Raw genomic sequence first — 15816 nt, forward strand, 5'->3', positions numbered from 1 at the left:
CACAACAAAATGCAATTCCAGTGAATATCAGCTGAAACCTGTGAGAGCAGATGGAAAAGCAGGTATAAAAGGAAGCAGGTTCATCTTTTAAAACTTGCTTTCAGCTCTGCTACACATGCCACACTAGCTCAGATAATGCCCCTGCTTAACCAGAGACTTAGAGGCAATCTTTCCATCTTTTAATTTCCTCCTTCTCTCTCATCCACAATTTCTCATTCAAATGCTACGCTCAGTCCGTCAAACACAATCTGGGAAATGTTTGGGGGGCATTTGTGGCTTTTGTACGAGCTTGTATATATATTGTAGACTGGGGTTCTTACCTCATATGTTTTACAAGGAGTCATGGGAGAATTCACCAATTCATGATCATTCTTTATTTATCTATGATTTGAATGTATTACTAAGAATTACCAAATGTCTATTATTAATATGCTACACATTAATAACTCAAAACCTGCCCTCAGAATGGTAAGTTTCAATAGAACACAGACAGTTCCAGCTTTTCTAATAGACATACATCTGTTGTTTAAACAATTTGGAATATATTTCATTTATATAATGAATTTGCTAGAATTACTGACACTAATCTGCCGATATAAAACAAAACCATAACCATAACCGGACATGTAATTCATTAATACGTTTCTTACAGTCAGACCGGCTTTGCAGAATGCAGCGTTAAATTAAGTGTGTAGCAAAAACTTGAATAAAGTAATTGGAAGAATAGTTAAAAATGAATAGCAAAGACAAAGAAAAAAAATATTTTAACCCTTTTTTGTTCAAATGTTATTTGGTAAATAACGTGAACAGCTTGGTCTCAAGGTTCATTTGTAGATATTTTTACTAAAAGACCAGGATTCATACAATGTGTAATAAATATAGTTACAGGCACTTGTAAAAGGTGTACAAGTGTACACTGTAAAAAAAAATCCGTAAAATTGACAGTAAAATACTGTCAGCTGTGGTTGCCAGAATTTCACTGTAAAATATACGGTCATGTTTTTGGCAATCATAAATTTTACATTTAAGGACTGTTTTGTTTACAGTACATTTCTGTTAAAAAACAGATATACACTGTAAAAAACATGGTATTTACATACAAATAACAAAGAAACATTGTTTTGCTATAAAATTAATGTGTAAATTGTGTGACAAATTAGAGAAAGGAGACTGATATATAGCCGTATTTAGATATAGCCAAACTGCATCCAGTATTCAGCCCTTAAAGGAGATATTGCTGAAAGGACTAAAGAAATGTTCGGTATCTGGGTGCCACACGCGGAACACAGGCTGATGGTGAACTTCCCTGACTGAACACATGTCTCGACATAATATGCACAGAAACACCAACACACACAGTGATCACCCCGATGCAACCCAAAATCAGTAAGTCTCAAAGACAGAAAAAAACAAAGAAACACTGAATATCACAGAAAATATGGAGAAGCAAAGCATGCTGGGAGCTCCCTATTGAGTCTCAGCTCCTCCCAGTCCTAGGACACTTGTACCGTCCCTAATGGTTTGTGTGTTTAACAGTGAAATAATGTATTTTTTAGAGTAAAAAGATGTAAAAAATTGTATTTTGGCTGATAAAAGTATTTACGGTAAAAAATGGTTTTCAACCTTTTTAGAGTTTACAGTCGTTTACTGTCAAGGTTTTACAGTTTTCCACCATAAAATTCACAGACATTTTTTACAGTGTCTGAATGTTTGGCAACCCAACCTGAAAAAATAACCCCATTAAAGTTCTCCTAACCCTAAACCCATCACTAGCATTAAAACAAACCCTAAACCTTACTGTAAACATATCTCCACATGCCATTTTTTAGGGGAGAAACAACTCTGTTTTGTAGCACATCTTCAGGATCATAACAGTTTGCCTGAATTTTGTAGAATAGCGCCACCAGTGAATGGGAGCTCGAATAATGATTGTATTGGTGAATAGACGTCAATCAGAATGAATCACAGATGAAATATCTGAACATCTTGTTGACATCAACTCAGGAGAAGTCTTGTTCATTGTGTGGAAACTTCAGGAAGAAAAGACCAACAGAAAAGCAATGAAATGACTTAGTGACACACAGGATTTGTGGCTTATTACTCACTGAATATTTCTGACCTAAAAGGTGGCATAAACGTTGTTTTATTTTTAGGTCTCGATCCAACCTTCCGGTAAATGAGAGGAAACCGGCGCTGGGTTGTCATTCTGGTAATCTGTGTTCTGAGGTCAGGGACATTTGCGTTGGCGTTTGGCAAATGGACGCCTAGCGGATGTCAAACAAAAACAGAAGCGGCTGCAGAATCCCTAGCGAAACAGACGCCCTAAACGCTCCTCCATTAACTGCGAGAGGACATTTATCAGGGCTAATACCCCTGTCTTAATTATATGTGGAATGAGGGAGAGAAAGGCAAGGCGCCCGCAATCGCAGTAATTGGTTTGCAGCGCTGTAATTGATATTGTTCTGTTGCATTGTGACTGGAGTCATCCGCTTGTGAGAATGTATGTAGGCTCAGCTTCTTTCATTAAGCTATCAAATAGACGGAGCCATTACATGCTCAATTATAGAAGGGTATTGGGAGGGTTTTTTTCCGTCTTCCTTTGGTGGTGGGGGTAATCTCTTCCAAATAGAATGGGTGATAAGTAAGGAAGGAGCTGAAATTGACTTGGCCTTTTAGTATAACAAATTAGAATGGTGTCGGGGTTTGGTGTCCAAGGAGAAAACTCCTCAGGAGACGGCTGAGAAATCACTCTGACTGAAATACTCTCCATCCTAGACAACACTAGGACTAGCCAACGGAGCACTTGTTTTCAAAGAGAACCCATTTTGTGGAGAACTCGTGAGATAAACAAACAAACTGGTGTTACTTGTTCCCCCAAGAACTTCATAAAGACATTTATAATGCGTCATATATCATGTCTTACACCTTATTATACCTGACATGACATCAAAATATCATTCAAATACTCTTCTGTGTGTAGTTACAGCTACTATTTAGCAATAACAGGTCTATCCATGCATTATAACATGTAATAACTGTCCTATTACATTGTATCATTTACTCTATCTAGCGGTCTGAACGCAGGACTCATGGGAAGTGCTGCCAGGAGCTGTTATGAAATCTATGATGCATTCAGCTGCTCTGTATTCACTGTTTTCCCTTCCCATCTCCATTTCTGAAACTACAGCCCACTCTGCGCCCTTAAAAAGGATTTTTTTTTTTGATTGGAGGCCATCAGCACTCCTCCCACCTGCGAAGGTCCAGCCGCTCTGCTGCCGAGCTGGAGCCGGACACCGAGGAGATTTGTGGAACTCGGAGGAGCCGCCCGCTGTGGGCAGAACTGACCTCGGTCCACCTCAGATACACGAAGACTGCCACCTCCACTCCCCCGCTGTAGAGGAACACAGCCTACAGGGCTTTCCTCGTCTCATCTTCTGTCTCTCCTCTACTTCCTCGTGCAAGTGGATTCTCATCTGACGTCCTCAGAAATATCTACAGAGAAAATAATTGCAGGCTGGTCTCTGATGTGTGGACAGGGCTGTATGGTTTCCTGTACACATTCTGGACACACACTCACCATCAGCTTCTCCTCTTACACTTGTTCACTATGTGTGTGTGTGTGTGTGTGTGTGAATGTTATATGTTTCCCCAGCAGTGCTCATTAACACAACACACCTGCAATCGGGCAATGGACTTTCTCCCTCTCTCTCTATGTCTGTGTGTTTGTATATACCCAGCAGTCATTTTTGTTCTGCCAACCACCAATCAAAACAACACCAACACCCCCCACAGCATCACCAACCAACCCCAGACCCCATCGCCGAAATCCTCTCATGGCTTGGACAGACTCCAATCTTCTCCAGCTGCTTCTGCTTGTTTTGGCACAGATTTGGCAACGACGGCATGGAGATACGCCCCCTGTTCTTGGCCTTAAGTCTGTCAGGCGGCTGGGAAAGGGGTGTTGACAGTTCTGTGAAAGTAATGAGACCCCGTCCAGTCCGTCCCCTTTGGACAGTGTTTTAATCAGCAGAGTGTTTTATCAGTGTTTGTTGAAAATGGAAAGCGCTGCACGGAGGACGAGTGGATGGAAGGGGGTTGAGCGGGTAATTAGTCAGTGAAGGAGCGAGCGGTGGGAATTTAGGAGTGGAAGTTTAATGTCACTTTTTTAATAATTTAAAGAACTATTAATGAAAAGCACAGATCTGAGGGATGGGAATTTGGCACTGTTTATTCAGATGGGGAAGTGTGTGTGTGTGTGTGTGTGTGTGTGTGTGTTTACTTACTCACACTGTCACATGATGGGGACTTCCTTTCCTTTTGAAAACCACAAATTGCTCCCCAAAGGATTCATCATTAAAATGTTAAGGTAAAATCATTAAGGTTAGTGTTAGCTTTAGATTTGATTTAGGGCTAGGGTTAGGGTTGGACTAAGCTCAGTGTTATCAGAGTAAGATTAGTCTTATCATTATAATACAGTCACAGCTGCAGTGTTGAGCTGCTATGAGTGGATCAGACGCAGCAGTGCTGCTGGAGTTTAACACTGTGTCCACTCTGTTAGACACGCCTACCTCGTTGGTCCACCTTGTGGACGTAAAGTCAGGGACAGTACGGTATATGTGCATGTGCTATTTTATTTTATTAATTTATTAATATATATATATTTTAAAACCAGACTATGGTCTAACTATGCCCGATTTAACCCCATGAAATCTCAAGATGTAAACTTACAAATACACAAAATTAACTGTGGGTGAATTTAAACCTGAATTCACTCATCCAACATTTAAAATCAAACTTTAAGAGAATAAAAAGATAAAAACATAAATAACAACGGGCGGCACGATGGTGCAGCAGGTAGTGTCGCAGTCACACAGCTCCAGGGACCTGGAGGTTGTGGGTTCGATTCCCGCTCCGGGTGACTGTGAGGAGTTGGTGTGTTCTCCCTGTGTCTCCTCCCACAGTCCAAAAACACACGTTTCAGGTGACTCAAAAGTGTCCGTAGGTGTGAGTGTGTGAGTGTGTGTGTTGCCCTGTGAAGGATCGGTGCCCCCTCCAGGGTGTATTCCCGCCTTGCGCCCAATGATTCCAGGTAGGCTCTGGACCCACCGCGACCCTGAACTGGATAAGGGTTACAGATAATGAATGAATGAATGAATGAATGAATGAATAACTGGACTAAAAATCGCTGAAATAAGCTGTGGTTTATATAGTAACCCAAAAATATTAAATACTACTGGGATGAGTTGGGATGGTGTTTGTGCTCCTGAACTAATCACATAACAACTATAAGTGACCTCACATACTGAGCATGTAAAAGGTGAAGTCTCTCCCCTGAAGAGTAGAAGCTCTTATTGTGGCAGCAGTGATGTCATCTAAATCCCTTCATTTCAGTACAAATATTAGACAGTGGGACCGTTGCATGTCTTAGTCCTGACCGTACAGATCTGACCACAACACTCACGCTGGTATTTAAAAGAAAAAGGCCTTGAAAGGCAGCAGTGACCGGTTCATGCAGATTACCCTGCGCACAGATTTTTACGAGCTCTGATAATTAGTTGAAGGCGGATGAATTTTCATGACGGCTCATTGCATCTTTTTACAGCAACATCCCAGGATCCACACTTGGGGCTTTCACACTGCTGTCAGCACTTTCCGCTCACGTTTACGTGCGTCAGGCCCGGCCCGGCCCGACATGCCCCAGCGATTTTGCGTGGACAGTGGACTGTGGACATGCTGCAGATGTAATCATAGCCTGGGTGTATTCCCTCAGCGGTTGGCAATGGGCTGCAGAGGTGTCAGTGTGTTTTGTATTTGCTCACTACAGCAGACCGATAGCCTTCTGTAATTGGTGTATTCTACTGAGAGTGCATCATCTCGGCTATGCTTGCAGGTGGGGTACCGTCTCTGCTGTATGTGTGTGTGTGGGTGTGTGTGTGTTTAGCTCCACTTCTCTGCTGGAACAATATTAGCAAGTGCAGGGAAGCTGCTGTCTCACAGGTCGCCGCAGCGAGAATTAATGATGGGTCCAGAGTCCTGCATGTCAGCCAGCAGCGTGGGCGGAGGCAGGCTTGGTAGGAGCTTGACAGGGAGGGACAACTACGTTGTGTGTGTGTGTGTGTGTGTGTGTTTGAGTGTGTGGTTACAGTGGGGGTCTGGTGATGTAGCGGATAAAACCCTGATGTGTGAGGGCATCCTGAAAGGTCACGTTGCCAAGGAGGTGACGGATCTGCGCGAGGCGAGACAAATTTGATCCCAGCCATGGTTCGTCGACTTCGATCGCATGAGACACTGGAAGAAATCACGGGGGAGAAAAATGATCACGAGCCCTGGAACAAAGGGCTGTGAAATTGAACATGAGCAGGCTGAATAGATGCCCTCCCCTCTACATTCACCCTAAACTGACCTGGGATTCTTCCTTTTCTGCTTCAGTACATGGGTTGCAGTCACGTGATTGTTCAGCAGGTTGTCTGGTTTCAGAGTGCAGCACTAAAGTAAACAGATGGGATACATTTATTTCTCCACGCTCTGCGCTGGAGAGAGTCTCACAGCACTCAGAAGCACAGAACGTAGGTAACGCAAATCCTAATATATCCTACAAGGTTGAAAAATGAGAAGAAAATGACCATTATTCTCTGTTAGCCACATTAGCATTTTCATCATAGGTTCTAATGGAAAACTGTTAGCACATCAGGCTATAATGTATAATTCTCGTGTTTATATTTAGTGTGTAAGAGACTGCAGACACAAGCAGCATATTCTTTTGATTCACATTTTCCCACTGTTTACAGGTTAATAATCTGATCCTACTGTCCCAGTGCTCTGAGAGGAGAACAGATTTTTGGAGGATAATGTGAAATCGCGACTGTCTGCTTAATTATTTCTCTGATTTGGCTTAAAGTTTAATAAAGGAGTTCTCCTTCTCTGAATGTGTGAGTGATCTGTAATATCTCCTTTTAGACCTTCTGTATTACATGGTGTAGGTCGTAAAATAATGTTTCTGCATTGTATGTCATAGGATTGTAATGTGTTGTATGCTTGATGTGCACCACAGGGAGTATGGGGCTATTTGGGGCACAGTCCAAGCTCCTTTCTGACAAGGGGAACAGAGCTCTGTTCAAAAACATGGTGTGGATACATGAGTCAGGGACCTATATCTATATTTCTTTCATTTTAACATCTAAATGAGGACTAGAATTGTTTAAAGCAACAATGAAAAAACATTAAAAATAGAGTTTTTATTTGAGTTGAGTGTTTGAGTAATGAGTAGGTGCCTAATATTGTGTGACATCATCTGCAACCAATGGATAGACCACCCATAATCCATTCACTGGCCAACTCTGCTCCCTTTATGCTCCCTAATCCCTTATGTTCCCTCACACTCTCCAAATATTGTCTCATGTTGTTGTTGCCCTACTTTTTTATATTCTGCTTTTATGCTTCCTTTACACTTCTCACTTATCCCCTATTGTCTCCTAGGCATTCTACCCTAGTGTTCTGCCTGTCATACTATGTTCCACTATGCTCCCTCTATGCTGCCCAGTATTCAGACTTTAGCCCTTCCTGCTCCCTCAGCGTTCCATCAACTCTCCCCCTCGTCTTTGTGGTTTATCCCTTCCCTCCCCCTACACTCCCTGTCCTCATCACCTGTCCTAGTGATGCTCTCAGTCCAGACTTGAGCTAGTCCTTCCCCAGAATCGCTTTGGGCCTTCACGCAGGGCTTTTTCCTGCCTGAATGATAGAGTGGGCTGAGTTATGTTGAGAGAGCGATTTCCACACACTTAGATAAGACAAATGGGCCGCAAAAGGATGTGCCTTCCACGATGCAGCGTGGTGGGGGACAACGCTGGAGCCGGAGCCTGAGCCAGAGCCGGAGCTGGAGCCAGGGCGGCTCTTGCATTGCTATAAATCTCACATGCCATATGCTGAGGGAAATTCCGTAATCCCGAGATTTCGTGGAAGGAAGTCATTTTTCTTCGCTCGCCTCTCGCTGCGAGCCTGGAAAAGGGAAAATTAAAAAAGGACGGTGAGGCAATTTATCATCGCAGGTGTGCCAGGCAAACTGCCACGGGCTCCTTCTCCTCCTCCCCACCCCTCCCTCACAGGGGCCAGGTGCCTGGCAAAATGTGATCAGCGTAGAAAAATGCAGCCCCACATGTTATTTACATATAAAGGGGGCAGTACAGAGTTGTGGAGTTGGATGTGTCAGCGCTGTGCGGTTGTGCAAAGGTAAGAGGGTTTTCATGGAGTGCAGGAGAAGTATGCGCAGTTGACTGACTATACTTCCCTGTGAGCTGCGCAGTCAGTGATGTAGTTCCACCTGTGATTAAGGAAAAAATGGAATAACGGTTACAGGGTCCTGAGGTTGTGTTCAAACCCTGCCTCGGGTGACTGACTCTGAAGAGTTGGGTGTGTTCTCCCTGTGTCTGCATGTAATTGTTGTTTATAAGGTGATGGAAAGGCTTATATTTCCCTGACTCAGTTATAATGAATTGTGTAACTAATATGTAATTACATCATTACACACATCTATTATCGCATAATAAATGCCAGGACTGTAAATCCTAAAATGCAGCGCATGTCTTTGTCCCTGATAGCTGGTTGTGAAAGTAAAGGCGGCGTAAATGCTCAGCAGAGAGCGATTCTGGGTTTCTGCGCACGGAGGTGGGCCCCTGGGAGAGTATGCGGATTATGCCGTATTAATTTCGGCGCGCCTTTTGTCGCTCATTGTATTCGCTCGTGTCTCTTCGTGCCTTGGATGTTCTCTTCCCCAGCCCTGATGTATTCTAAAAGCCCGGGGGCATGAAATTATTCCCGGCTCTTTTGGCGGTGTGTTACCCCTGATATGTGACAGCTTGCATTCTGCCAGCAATTAAGTGGAGGCCGGGTGTGCTCTTCAAACGTGAAGCCTGTCAGCCCCTCGCTGAAGCATCGCACAAAAAACACAACCTGAGAAAGCTTCAATCAGTATTCCTCACCGCCCGTGCAGTCGTCTGCAAGCAAGGTAACTCGCTTCAAGTGAACAGTTCCCCAGAGTGCGCTCAAAAATGCCAGCACCCAGCTTATGCCAACAAAGTGGAGCATCTTTGTTAAACACATCTCACCGAGTAAATCTGCGGAGCTCTGGCACAATGCGCGATGTCTAAATCTAATTCATTCTCATAAGACCACAGTTAATCATTATTTTCTTCCCATGTTGTTTTCTTCTGCATACTATGACTAGGGCTCTCATGAACTGGATTATCTCATTCATACGTTTTAAAAATGAATAAAACAGTTTTCAAACTGAACTTAATTCACCCTCTGTAACAAGTTCACGAGGTTAAGGGTCGTGCTGGGATCAAAGACTTCACAGGGCATCATACACTCACCCACACTGACCTGTGGACAGTTTCACACAGCCAAGCAATCCTTGAAAACACACCATATTCCTTATAAAACAGTGACCAGGGGCAGATATATATATCCATGTCAAATTAATAATAATAAAAAAGATAAGATTTGTTGGAATTTATGATCAAAAGAACTTTGATATTTAGTCAATGTCTTTTCAACCTTATCAACCATATACTGACCTTGATGGAAAGCTGAGCTTCTTGCCATAAGCCTTGTATGAGGAGTGGGTCCTATCCTCAAGTTTGAGTATAGCCCTTTTCCACCAAAAGAAATTTTAAAACCTTGGTGCTCTCCAGTGAAGGACAAAGTCATGCTTTTTCCATTGATTACAGCAGGTCCGGGTCAGAATGAGATATGATAGGTTTGTGGAATCGATCTTGCGTTCTGAGCGGTCCTGTAGAGCTTGTGGACAGTGAGAAGAGTGGAGAAAAGTAGCCTATGTCGCTCGAGTCTCAGAAACACACAGTGAGAGCATTTTCCTGTTTTTATTCCTGTCTTTTTTCTTTCCAAATCATTCATTCATTCATTCATTCATTATCTGTAACCCTTATCCAGTTCAGGGTCGCGGTGGGTCCAGAGTCTACCTGGAATCATTGGGCGCAAGGCGGGAATACACCCTGGAGGGGGCACCAGTCCTTCACAGGGCAACACACACACTCACACACACGGACACTTTTGAGTCACCTGCAACGTGTGTTTTTGGACTGTGGGAGGAAACCAGAGCACCCGGAGGAAACCTACGCGGACACAGGGAGAACACACCAACTCCTCACAGACAGTCACCCGGAGCAGGAATGGAACCCACAACCTCCAGGCCCCTGGAGCTGTCTGACTGCGACACTACCTGCTGCACCACCGTGCCGCCCCTTTCCATAATAATAATAATAATAAGGTTTTTAATTTTGACATTTCAGAAGAAAGTGCCCTCAGACCTGTCTGCTTCGCAGTATTTTTGCCCTGCACAGTTTAAAGGAAAATACATCATGCTGCAAATTATTTGAGGCTCTGTGCTCTTTCTGGAGCTTCCTTTAGCTCGACACCCCCACAGACACCGTCACGGCTTGTGCTGAAAAACGTACTATTCTTTCGTTCCAACTATGAATTTTTGTGGTGGAAACAGGTTGAATGGTTCCAAATAAGATTCACAAACAACAACTGAACTGACTTGGCTAGAGTGAGCAGTAGTGGCTACCAAACAGATGCTGTAGTTGGGAATTTCTGCGTCCTGTAACTGGATCAAAAAACTGTCCATTGTACATGTCAACAAAAGCAAGCGACCGGACCTCCTCCTTCCCTTCCCCCACCAGACCCTGCTCCTTCTCCTCATCTCCAAGACGACGACGGACAGGAAATGGAGTGCCAGCCGCGCTCTCTCTGCAAGTCGCACATATATCAGCTTCAATTAGCAGAGCAGGCCTTTATGCCGGCAATAGGTTTTCAGAATGAATTAGCCCAAGTTGCTCAGTGCTGCTTAACACCGACTGTCTGATTTTCCGCTGCTTTCTTTTGCACTTAATTGAAATGGCTGTGAGAGATGATTAATGGGTTTTTGTTTGCCTATGATTTCATCTGTCGCTCTGCTGCCATGTTCAATCTGCTGACCTTATCAGCGCTGGCCTGGCATAGCCTTCACTTTCTCTCTTCCTTTTTCATCTTTCCATCTTTCCTCTTCCCCTCTCGCCAGTTCTCTCTGAGTTGTGGTTTAAAGCTGTTAATATCGTGATGAATGGACCAGGCTCATGGTTGTGGGTGGGCCCCAAGGGCAGTTTTGATTGCTGTGCCTAGAGTCTATGAACGCATCAAGCAACTAGATATTACATTCACAAAGCCATTATAAACCATGCTATGGTTTTTTTTTTCACTCTCTGACCATTAGTTATCCAAATGTCTTCTGAAATGAAGGGTCTTAATAGTGAGTGAGTTTCCTTACTTCACTAACAGCTTCTTCTCTGATGGAGCTTTACTGGATGTTGGAACACAGCGTTTGATGGTCTTTAGACATTAGAACGTGAGTGAGGTCAGCTACCAATGTTGGAAATAGTTGGAAGGCACAGGCAGATGGATCCATGGGAGTTGATACAGGAACCCCCACCCCAGTCTTGAGGCTTGTTCTGGAGGGTGGGATGGGTGTGAGGTCATTGTTTAATGTTTGTCTAACTGGGTGTTTTTTTTAAGTATCTCTGAGTACAAGACTTTTCTGTATGCTCATCTGAGTCAGGGATCGTGCTGAGGAAGGCCTCTCTCTCTCTCTCTCTCTCAATGTTGAGAAGGGCATTAGTCATGTGATGTGATCAGTGAGTACGCATGGGGTGGGCTAGCCATCTGTGAAAAGCCGTCTGGAGCTCTGCCCACACACTGTTTTCCAGAAGCCATGACCACTGATGTGGAGAGGATCAAACTGAATGCAAAACACACACACACACACATACACACACACACTTTCACACACAGACACACACTTTCACACCTGCCTGGTTTTAACTTAATCTTCACCTTAATCATTATTTCTTTTACCTTCTCCATATCTTCAATTCTCTAATTTGTTGTCATTAAGTCGTCAAATATTCCTTCTGAAATCAAGAGTATTAGCTTTTAAGCTACATCCCAATTGTGCACTTAAGACTAACTAGTGTTTCAGTACATAGTATAGGTACAAATGTCAAAGTTGTGCATTATAAAAAATCCACCACCCAAAGGGAAACAGAAAGTGAGGAGCTTCTCACAATGAAAACAGTGCCCTAATCCCTATAGAGTGCACTTCACAGATTATAAATCTATACCTACTTCACACAGACAGTGCACTAAATGTTAGAGGAATGTGAAGCTTACACGACGTATTAATGGTTTTATTATCTGAAATATAATGCAATATTTTAGTGCAGAAACCACTATTATATGACATACACTGTGCACTACGCAGTGTGGAGGGAGAGTTTTCTGAAATAAAAATGGCAGCTGTAGCTTGGTTGTCATAGCAACAGATAAACATGTCCTGTTAGTTAGAAATGGTGTGGTATATTTATATTTTTTGGAGCCTGCCTCACTCACACTTTTAAAAGTTATGTATAGTATTAGTTTATATTTTAATTGGGACACAACTGTCCCCTTTTACTGCTGTAAAAATCTCCACTTCTCTAGGATGGCTGTGTAGATAGTGGAATATTGCTGTGGGATTTTGATGGCATTCAGCCATAAATTTCAGAGGTCAGGTGCTGGTGATGGATGATTCTGTTCCAGTTTATTACAGAGTTATTAGATGTTGCTCCATCACTTCAGAGACTGCAGTTTCTCGCTCCTTATCGCAGTACTGGGAGGCAGCAGCTGATGTATCTGGTGCTGAACAGAGTGGCCTTAGGATCATGCATGGCTGCTCCAGGAGTGGTCCATTATACTGGCATTGCTTTTCTAAAGAGATGGTACAAAAAGCCTTCCACAGAATACAGTCTGACCTTCCCAGTTTCCATCTATGTGTATGTGTGTACTGCAGGTATGATGTCAGCTGTTTATTTCTGCCACAAGGGGCACTAGAGGGTCATCAGAAACTGGACACTGGCCTTCCTGCATGGTTTACTATCAGAGTCGCTCCAGTTTCTTCCCACTATTCCAAAACACCTCATTAGCTGGATGGACTGTGTGTACCTGAAAACAAGTGTGAGTGTGTGAGTGACTGGATGAGTGTGTGTGAAGTTGTCCCCTGGTGTGAGGGAGCTCTGGAGCCACCGTGACCCTGAGCAGGATGAAGTGGTTACAGAAGATGAATGACCGAATAAATACATTTCAGAAAAAAACATTGGCTGAGCAGCTTTTCACACACATTTGACGGTGGAGTGTGTAAATGCAGTGTGTTCTCTTACCTGCTTGTCCTCTGTCGTTGTGTTAAACATTGCAGCAAGGTTCAGAGGGAACAATAGTTTGTTCTTGGTTCAACACCTGGCTGTCACTGGTGACAAAGCAGTGATAACAAAGGATGACTGGAAACAGACGCATGAACAGACACGGGGCTATTATTAGATAAAGAGTGGGCTGTTTCATTAACATGATAAATCTGGACACCATGTGATCTGAACTGTTTTGAAATGGTCTATTACCTTGATTTGATTCTAAATGTTGTTTGTTTAGAAAGAAATAATAGAAATAAATGGTATATTCATGGCTTTTCCCCCAAATGTAAAATACTTTTTGTTTCTGATTCTACACTACAGTACCAGTCAAATGTTTAGACACGCCCACTCAGGGAGGTTCTCCCTTGGTTTTGGGCCATTTTCCACACATTGTGAAAGTTCAGTACCAGTTAAAGTTTCTCATTTAATGGTTTTTCTTTGTTTTTTATTATTTTCTACATTGTAAATGAATATGGAACACATTAAATCTATGAAGGAACATATGGAATTGTGTAGTAAACACAAAAGTGTTAAACAAACCAGAATGTGTTTTACACTTTAGTTTCTTCAAAGTAGACCCCCTTTTCTTTGATGACAGCTTTACACACACTCTGCGTTCTCTCAGTCAGCTTCATGAGGTCATCACCTTGAATGGTTTTCAGTGAACAGCCGTGGCCTGGTCAAGAGTTCATTTGTAGAACTGCTCCCTTCTTAACAAGTTTGAGACCATCACTAGGGTTGTGCAGAGGTAGGGGCTGGTACACAGTTCTATACAGTGAATAGCCCTATTCCACCAATGAGGAGATGTGTCCATACTTTTGACTGGTACATCCAGTATTTTTTTTTAAATGTACTAAAATATTGCCCTAGATATTGGAACATTTCTGTGACTATTTGATTGTCACAAGGGCCATTAGTCAGATCAGGTAGTGATGTCACATGATTAGTTTTGGACTGCAGAATCACTCCAGCTCATCCCAGTGGGTGTCAACGTGGTGAGAGTAGACTGATTTTGTGGGCAAAGCATGGCTGATTTTGTTAACCTGCTACATTTGGACTGGTGTATGCCTTCTTACACTACTACCGTTTGCCCCTATGGCACTTATTAGTGCACGGCAGTTGTGATTGAGTGGAGAAACTTGAACCCAGAGAAGATAAACATGATCTAGCTAGAGAATGGGGGCTGAGAGTACAGAGGGCTGGCAGCAGAGTGGATCCCCCATAATCCCCTGCACACACACACGCATATCCCACACCTGCTTAGTCATTCCCCACCATCTGTACCAGGACACAGCAGGCTATCACTCTCCATCGCCTCTATCTCTATCTGCCCTTCCACCAGAATCGGCTTCAGCACATTTACATACAGACAACAGCTGGCGGGTAAGAGCGTGGCTTGGATCTGTTCGTGTTGTTATAGTCGGAGATTGTAGTGTTTAAAGTCTTGCCCAAGGACTCTTATTGATGTAGTTTGATGTGGTGACCTGAGTGGGGCATTGAACCCTAAATTGGTTCTCTGTATATCCACTTTACTTCCATTCATTGATGCTGAATGTGTTTACTTACAGTGACAGTCAAAAGTTTGGACACACCATGTCATTAGTCATTGGTGGAATAGGACTATTCACTGTATAGAACTATGTACCAGCTCCTACCTCTGCACAACCCAAGTCATGGTCTCAAACACCATTGAATGGGAAGATGTCCGGACATTTGTCTGGTACTGCACATTCACAATGTGTGGAAAATGGCTCAAAGCAAAGGATTGGATGTGTCCAAACATTTGACTGGTACTGTAGGTGTGTCTAACAGAGTGGACAGTGTGTGGAAACACTATAAACTCCAGCCGCACTGCTGTTTCTGAACCATTAATGCCAGTGCAACACACACTAACACACTGTCACCACGTCAGTGTCACTGCAGCGCTGAGAATGATCTATCACCCAAGTCATGCCCATTCTGTGATGGTCCTGTGGGGGCCCTGACCATTGAAGACAAGGGTGAATGGGGCTAAAAAGTATGCAAAGCAACAGATGGACTATAGTTTGTAAATGTAGTCCCACAAAGTGCATCTGTATGGTCAATGATCCTGGAGGATTTACAAACGAGACAGAGTGAGTGAAAGAAGCTACATTTTTATTGCCTTTGAATTTTGGCTCGTGCCTTTAATGCTAATGTTGCAAAAAATTAAAGGGAAGTTCATACAGTGCTAATTAGCATCCAACACATTTGCATCATCACACACTTGGCTCAGACTTGTTAAGTGTCTGAAACAGACATGTTTACAGGCTTTCTGACACTGTGGCACGGTGTTACCTATAAAAATGGATGAACGTAAGGTCTATATGGCCTAGCTTAAAACAGCAGTAGCATCTTGAAGCCTCGTTTTTGTCCATTATCTTTGTCCTTTTATAAATATAGTGCTATATAAACAAGTCGTGTTGAGAGCACTTGACAAGCTGACATGGCTGGAGGCAAGCGGGTGACAGCTTAGGTAGGCAGTGTGCACAGTGTTAATTGGTGATGTAGGTTGGCTACAGCA

The sequence above is a fragment of the Hoplias malabaricus genome, chromosome 1, assembly GCF_029633855.1.
Source record: "Hoplias malabaricus isolate fHopMal1 chromosome 1, fHopMal1.hap1, whole genome shotgun sequence".
Taxonomy (NCBI): Eukaryota; Metazoa; Chordata; class Actinopteri; order Characiformes; family Erythrinidae; genus Hoplias; species Hoplias malabaricus.